The sequence below is a fragment of the Cavia porcellus genome, unplaced genomic scaffold (genome assembly GCF_034190915.1).
Source record: "Cavia porcellus strain 051 isolate PalLab524CR breed Dunkin Hartley unplaced genomic scaffold, mCavPor4.1 scaffold_1, whole genome shotgun sequence".
NCBI lineage: Eukaryota > Metazoa > Chordata > Mammalia > Rodentia > Caviidae > Cavia > Cavia porcellus.
The window spans coordinates 140,397,362-140,406,117 of NW_026947484.1; positions in this window are offsets into that span (position 1 = coordinate 140,397,362).

Genomic DNA, 8,756 nt, shown 5'->3' on the forward strand with positions numbered 1-8,756 from the left:
CATGTGGAAGGTCTGGGGAGATAATAACAACTAATGTTATCCACTGAGTACTGTTTTCAGCTCCTAAACTGATTATTCAGTCTTCATAAGTAGGCATTAGTTTAGTCCTATTTTACAAGTCAGAAATGGGGGCACAAAATTCTAGAGTTACCTACTGAAGGCCACATAGCAACTAAATGGCAGAGAGTTGGAATTTGATGTAAACTGCAGTCTATACAACATTTACTCAGTATTGCAGGCTTGGTAGTCTGCCTTAGCATGACCCCACAACTCTTGAAGAGCTATTTGAGGGGAAAACAAAGCCCGTCAAATTCCTTCTATTGTCAACGTGTATATTATTTACTTTGTGAAATGATGGGATGCAATCTTTTATCTCATATTTTTATATAAAGTTTTCCTATAAAATGCGTATCTTAACACTGCACATTGTGTTCATGGTGTGGTATTTCTAGATTCAAATACCATTTACAAGGATCTTCAAGAGCACACAATCTTGTTTTTAGCTCTAACTTCTTAGCGTGCTTTCCATTAGTCATTCCTACAAGGATATTAGTAATATGTACATTTTACAGATGGCAAAAGTGGTTTAGAAGAGGTCAGTGGTCACTGAGCAAGTTCATAGACCAAGTTTGCAACATTTGGCTTAAATTGGGATCAATAACCTCTGTCTGTCTCCCCTCATCCTTAGAGGCTCTGTCTATCTCAGGGACTGGGCTGCATTCCAAACTGGGTCATCTGTTGTGTGCTGCCTGTCTGAAATTCCCCTTGTGGTTTAGCTCACATCTGGTGTTTTTCACTTCTCTTTCTAAACACGTGCTTTGATCCTGTTGATGCTGTAGCAGAAAGATGTCCATAGCTCCAAGGAGCACAGTTAATTTAGTGAGAGGTGAAAGACACTCCTCTCAATGGGACTTCTAAAAATAAACAGTGTCACAGTTTCACTGTGCTGTGCTTGAAGCATTTCCCGGAAATCCCCAACTTTAGTAATCTCTGTGCAGCCCTTGGCAGCCTCCAGACCTCTAATGTACCTAGACTCCCAACCCCCCAGCTCTTCCTAAATGCCTGTCAGGTCTGAAGTCTCCCTTCTGTTCTTTTTGGTGACTCTTAGAGCGGGGTGCAAGAGTGACAAATGCCTTCCATAAGAGTTCTGGGTCATATTTCTCCATCAGTCCATACACACTGAGCAAAGCACTATGTATGTTTACTTCTATGAAACCTTTCTACAATGAGCTTTTCTGTTTTCTTATTTTAGCAAACTTTGCTATTCATTCCATTCCTTACCTTATCATAGTAAGTCTGTTTCTTAATTATATTTTTTCATTACACTACAAATGTAAGGAAACAGAGAATAAGAAAAAAATTCCACAATGCTAATATTCTACTACATCCATCATTACTTTTTTAGGTTTTTCCTTATCAGTCTTATTTTCCTTGTATGTCTGTATTTTTTGTTTTACTGATTTATATTTACATAGCTAAAATCATAATTTACGTGCAATTTTTATACCCTTCTCATTATTTAATATTATGAGTGTTTCCCATTGCTATGGTTTGGATATGGTCTCAGCATCCCCCAAACTTTCATGTATTGACATTTAATCTCCATTATGAAGTATTAACAGGGTGGACATTTAATCCAATTATAGGGCTTAAAGGTGGAGCCTTCAGGAGGATTAAATAGAGTCATTAGGGGGTATAGCCTCCTTATTAATGAGGGTGGCTTTAGAAGAAAAGGAAGAGAAGGAACACTACAGACACATGTGCACTCCCTGTCTCTCTGCATGTCTGTCTGGGCCTGCTCAACACTTGAAAGAGGACCAGTACCAGATGTGGCCCCTTGACCTTGCTCCTACAGATACAAATGCCAAAATCAACCTTGCTTTATAACTTGAGAACATTTCTTTACAACTTAAAAAGTTTGCCTTTTTAAAATTATGACAAAAATAATATGCCTATGTTGCCACATAGTCTTACAAATGTAAAATTAGGAATAAAAGCAGACATACAGACTTTTACAGAGTGAGTGGGTAAAGGCATCTGTGACCTCCAAGAAAACTTAATATGAAGTCAATAAATACAAAATTTCAATACAGTTTATTTTCAATATTAAATCAGATGCAAGGCTAATATGTTTTGGTACCATCTACCTAAATATCTCCAGTAAAGAACGGCCTATGACAGAGGGGCTAGAAGAAGGGAGGTCGGCAAACATTCTTCCTTGGGAAAGAACATCTTCCCATGGGCTGTGGAAAATGATAATAAGCTACATTGCTCACTGCTCACTCCAATTCCCAGAGGTTTCCAATGAAGAATTGGAGAACCAGGGCTTTCTCCGTTAGAGGAAATTGTTTGGCTTTCTAGCTACATTTTCTACTTTGTCTTGGTTCCTCTTTCCTTTTCAGTTGCCCCATCAGACCCTCACTCCAAACTAAGAAATGCTTCCCAAGTCAGATGTGATGCTACACTCCTGTCATCCCAGGACTTGAGAAGCTGAGGCAGGAGGATCACCACGATTTGAGACTAGTCTAAACTACATAGTGAGAGCCCCTGTCCTACACTGAAAAGGAAATGTTTCCCGAGTGGTTTACGCTGTTCTCATTTAGCCAATCTTCTTCCAAACTTTAGACTACTGCTTTTTTCACTGACTCTCCAAAACCCAGGATGTCCCTCCAGCTCCTTCCTGCCATCTCAGCTCTCCGCATTCACCTTTCATACACACAGAGGTCACTGCTGAGCAACATCCACATACTGTGTCACAGCAGCAGTGATGCATGGAAGAACACAGGCTCCATGTCCTGCTTTGCTTCTTTGGAGCTGCTCTGCCTCCTGCAGGGAAACCAGTGGACCTATTATACATCAGTATTTTCATCTTTACAACAGCCCTGGAAGACTGGAATAGCTATTTGAAATTACAGGTAAGGAAACAGAGGACTAGGAGTTGCATATATAATAGTATATAATATTGTAGATAAATAAGAGAACTGAGAAAAAGCCATAGATGCCAAGAAAAACATAGACCAAAATTACCTGTTACCTACATACCCAAAAGAATCACTTTTTAAAATGGTTTTGTGAGACAAAATCTAACTATGTGTTCAGACTGACTTGAACTCATTTTATAGCCCAGGTTGGTCTTGAACTCAGAGATTCTCTCACTTCAGCCTCCTAAGTGCTAGAATTGCAGGCATGTACCACCATATCCAGCAAAAGAGTCACTCTTAATTTTTTTCTTTTCCTTTTTATTTAGGGAGGAAGGCTGTACTGGGAATTGAACAGAGGGTCTTTGCACTGAAGTACATTTCAGTCCTATCAATCAATTTACTTACATATTTATTTTTATTTTGACACAGGATCTTACCAAGTCTCTAAATTGCCCAAGCTAGGCTCATACTTGCCATCTTCCTGTCTCAGCCACCCAGAGTGCTGGGATTACAGCTGTGTACCACTAAAATAGCTTTTAAGACATTCTCTTGCCCCCCCCACCCCCCGCTTTGAGACAGGATCTCACATTTTTTTCTTCTTTTTGTTTGTTTGGTTTTGGTTTATTGAGACAGGGTCTAACTATGTAGTTCAGTCTGGCCCTGTACTATGTAGCCTAGACTAGACTTGAACTCACAGCAACCCTCCTGCCTCAGCCTCTCAAGTGCTGGGATTATAGGCACGGGCCACTATGACCAGCTAGGTCTCACTTTGTAGTTCAGGCTGGCCTTGAACTGACTGTGTACCCTGAGCTGAACTTGAACTTGCAGTCTTCTGCCTTAGCTTCTTAAATGCTGGGATTACAGGCATCAAGAATGTTGCATAGTTGGAATCCTAAACCATGTAGAGTTTTCAGATTGACTTCTTTCACCCAGTAATATGCATCTGAGAGTGTCCCACATCCTTCATGGCCTGATAACTACTCACACACATTTTCCTGGGAGATATTACTCAGTCTCATTTAAATTTAAGTTTCAGTTACTTCCTCTGAAAATGGACCTGACAACAGTACCTATACATATGGTTACTGCAGGAATAAAAGTGAAGTGACATATGTAAAGTACTTAGTGCAGTGCCTGGCATGATGAAAGTACTTTATTCAACAAATATTTCTTATCTAGTGCTTCAAGGGCTATGCTGAGTGCTGAATACACAGTGTTACACAAAACTGACAGGGTTCCTGTCCTCAGGGACCTTATATTTAGAAAAGATAAATATTATTCCAAAAAGATCCAAATACAATTAAAGTCTATAATCTTAAAACATATGAATAATTCAAAGGAAAAAAACTATTTCTAAAATAGAAAATTGGGGAAATCAATTTAGTTTGGTGGAATGCTTGTTCTTTAAGAGGGGAAAGGGTAGCCAAAAAGAGGAGGAGGAGGAGAGGGAAGGAAAGGGAGAGAGAGAAAGAGAGAGAGAGAGAGAGAGAGAGAGAGAGAGAGAGAGAAGGAGAGAGGGAGGGGGAGAGAGGGAGGGGAAAGAGAGACACAGAGAGGCAGAGAGAGAGAGAGACACAGAGACAGAGAGACAGAGAAAGAAAACAAACCAGGAAAGAAGAGCAGCAGAGAAGAGCGGTGTTGGGGGTGCAGTGGTTTAAGAGAGACACAGAGATAGATAGAATTAAATGTTTCAGAAGTCAAATCTGAAAGGTTGACAAGGGTGAGGCCTTAGCAGATCCAAACAATTTAGCAAGTAAGAAGAATAAAACGTATTGGTACATTTTAGATAAACATAATGGTAACATTCATCACAGGGAATTTGTACCTGCACTGATATATCTTGCTAGTAAGGAGTCCTTTGAAATCTGGAGACAATGTACAAGCTGACAGCCAAAATGAAAGCTAGATTGCAAGGGGTTCAGAAGTGGCATGTGGTGAGGAAGTAAAGGAAGGGAAGGAAGTTAGCAAACGTTCTTTTCAGAACTACCGAACTGTGATGAAGGAAGAGAGAAAGTTGGGTGATAGCTAAAGGCTAGGATTGAAGTGAGAAGGCCAGAGTGGGCAGAGACTGCAACCAGAAAAGGACACGAGGGCCGATTTGGCCTGGGGGAGGCCTCATTCCCACGCATTTTGCCTGCAGTTAGAAAGTGGTAGATTCTGTTGTCTGGACAGAACCAAGATCTAAACAGTGCAGTTTGGATAGTAGATGTGGTTAATCAAAAGACTGTACAAAGCCATTTCCACATGTTTTTAAAAAGAAAAACTATGAATCAAAATAGTCAGAGTGTTTTAAATTATTTTAAAACAATGGGCATTTAGTATAAATTTTAAAGTTTAAAAAAATTCATATCCAGATAAAATTAAGAGTTCATTCCACTGACACTTAGGTGCTGTTAATATAACTCTGATTTTAGGTTTGCACGTCATGGATCTCTTTCTTTGTAGTTACCTTGGATTTCTTCTTTGAGTTAAATCTTATTAAGAGAGGTATTAGGTCAGTTTTGCATCAGCAGTTCTTTTAAAGATTTTTACATCTAAATTTTCCAGCTGCTCATATCTTTTTTTCTTCTGCCTCAACAGGAGATGGAAAGACAATCACCCTGCTGGTGGATGGACTCATGGAACAAGAAAGTTTCAGTTTTACCTTCCCAGGTTCCTTATCAGCTAGGAACAACGCACATTTTCCATTTCACCTCCTCCTATTTTTTTATGAAGTATCAGAAAAAGACAAAATTACTGATTTTTACTTAGTTATATAAAATTAAATATGGACATAGTTGAGTCACGTAAAGTTTTTACATTACTAATTAAAAAAAATAAAACCAGCAATTTCCCCATCCACAGTGGAAATCATTTTCAGAGCTTTAATTTTTTGTAATTAACATAATTAGTATATTCAGATCTGAATAACTCTTTTCTTTTCTTTCTTTCTTTCTTTCTTTCTTTCTTTCTTTCTTTCTTTCTTTCTTTTTTTTTTTTTTTGTTTGTTTAACAGAATTTTGCTATATAGTCCCAGTCAGCCTCATACTTACTATGTTGCATAGGCTGGTCTCCTTGTGTCTTCCTGCCTCACCCTCCCAATTGCTAATAGCTACTTGATGTTGTTGTTTTGGTTTGGATTTTCTGGGTTTTTGATACAGTGTCTTGTTACATACTCCAGGCTGGCCTTGAGCTCTCAAGGATCCTCCTGCCTCAGCCTCCTAAACGCTAGAATTACAGATGTGTGCCACCACATCCAGCTCTGAATTATGTTCAGAGCATTTCTCTCCATAGTGTCAGAGTCCTAGGGAGGGCTGCTTCAGTTTCCAAGCAGCTCTTAGAGTTCAACAGGTAAGAAGAAGAGACAAATCAGGAGCTCTCCAATGTCTCTAGGTCATTTTATACACTCTCCTTGTTTTTTTGTTTCTTTTGCTTTGTTTTGTTTCCCTTCAGGACATTATTCTTTTCCCTTCTATGTTACTTTTCTGACTGAAGAAAACTCTCATTCCTTGGATCATTGTGGAGAAGGGTCAGTTCCACTGTCAGTGGCTGGAGGATGAGGATAAAGACAGTGGCTTGGGGGTCTCCCTGATTCCTTAATTGACTTTCAACTCATCCTACTATTTTTTGCTGCACTCTTTAAAAAAATTTTTTTTAAAGTTTTTATTTTAAAGAGAACAAAACCAAGGAAAATAAAATGGAATAAAACTAATCAAAACAAACCAGTGTAAGTGATACGGGACTTCAAAACATTATAAAATCAATCATGGTTACTATAATTCCTTTTGTTGTCTTCAAAATAGCTGCAGATCCCTTTAGACATAGTAAAAATCAAATAAAATGGAATAGAATAGAAACAATAAAAACAAAGCAATGAATGCAATAAAGGATTTCAAAACAAGACAATAGCAAATCCAAAATGGCTATCATAATATATCTTGCTATCTTTGAAACAGCCTCCCATGCCATAAAATTTAACATAAAAAAACAAAGAGAATAAAACCCAACCCAACAAAACAATGAAAATGATATAGGGTTTCAAAACAAGACAAAAGAGAATCAACAATGGCTACCACCCTCAGAAGGAGATCCCTCCTAGATGCCATACTGCATACTGCTATCCTCTGAACAGAAGATCAGACCTCTGGCCCTAGACCTGGAAGATCAGTGAAATACCAGATCACCACAGGCATCCAACTGCATTTTACATTGATAGCTATCATCACAGTCTGTATTTCTCCAGACCAGCCAGTCGCTTACTGGGGGTGGAGGAAGGGGAGGGGTATTTGGTACCTCTTGTAGCGAAAGGGGCTGGGGTCTGGCTGTCCCCACTCCTGCAGTAGTCCCCTCATGGTGCTGGTTTCCATGTAGGGCTTGCTTCCTGATGTGGCCTTGTTCTCTCCTCCCCACAGTCTCTGCAAATGGCACTGACTCATGGGGAAAGTCTTGGATCTCGTTGTCCCCTCTGGCAGTGGCCAGTGCATTCCCAGGCTTTAACTGCAATCTTACCCACACTTCCCAAGGTCCTTGGTTCACCACTTGCTGAGTGATCTGCTGGACTCTGAATATTTCCCCCACTTACTTTCTCATCTGATGCTATAGGATTCAGCTTGTTCAGATCTCTTAATCCACTTACCATTTATTTATTCATCTAGATCCACTTTTTAAATTACCTTTCTGCCGCCTCTTGAATATTTATTTCTTGGTCTTTGTAAGATTATACTTTAAAAAATTCATTTTTCTAAACCAGATGTGATGTAAATTTGTAATCCCAGCACCCTGGGAGGCTAAAGCAGGAGGGTCACAAGTTCAAGCCCAGCCTGGGCAATTTATTGAGACTCTGTTTTAAAATTAAGAAGAATTGGGGAAGTAGTCCAGGGGAGGCCGTGGATTTATCCTCAGTATCACACATGTGTGTGCTCACACACACACACAAACATACAAAGAAAAACAAAAAAGAAATTCATTTTTCTACATTCTTATTTGCTTACATAAGTATAAAGAAACTCTGGAAAGACAGAAAATCTAGTGACAATGCTTACTTATTGACTGGAAGAAAGTGGAACTGGACCAGTGGGAGACATGGATGAGAGAAACTTTTTGGTCTGTGCCTCTTTTTCTTGGCTTTAAAACCATATGAATGTATTACTCGATCAATAGTTGAATTCCAGAAGGAATCAGAACACAATACATGTGTTGAAGCTGCTGTCTCTAACCAGAGGTCTCAAGTGTAGCTCTAATCTCAATATTAGTAGATTCAATGCTGGGAACACACAAAGCTTCCTGACCCAAAGCCATCCTAAGCAAAAGAAAGCTACATGTAAAAACACAGAACAATCTTATCACCCTGAAATTAAAAATTTATGCAGGGCAAAGAACAAAAGACATATAAAATAAAGAAGGTCCTAAATCAAGAATAAATGAAGGAAAAATATCAGAAGTATGATAAAAGGCTAGTTTCATTAAATATGGAGCTAAGCAATTGCAATAAGAGCAAGATAAAATGAGATAGAAAACAACAAAGGGCCTAAGTAGAACACATAGATGAATAAATGAAAATGACTTTTAGATACATACAACATGTTCAATCTCACTCATAACTTAAAGAATAAAAATCAAAGCAATGCAACTTTAGGAAAATCTGATTACTGGTAGGGTGAGTATCTAGAGATAAAAGGGACTTTGAAACATTTCAATATGGTTAAAAACTGCAGTGCAGTTTGGTACTACTTGTCAAAATTATGAAGTTATACTCTGATCCAGCAATTGCATCACTAGACATTTATTCTATGAATTGGCTTACATTGGGCTTTAAGATATTTATAAAAACATTCATTGCAGAATTATTGATAGTCA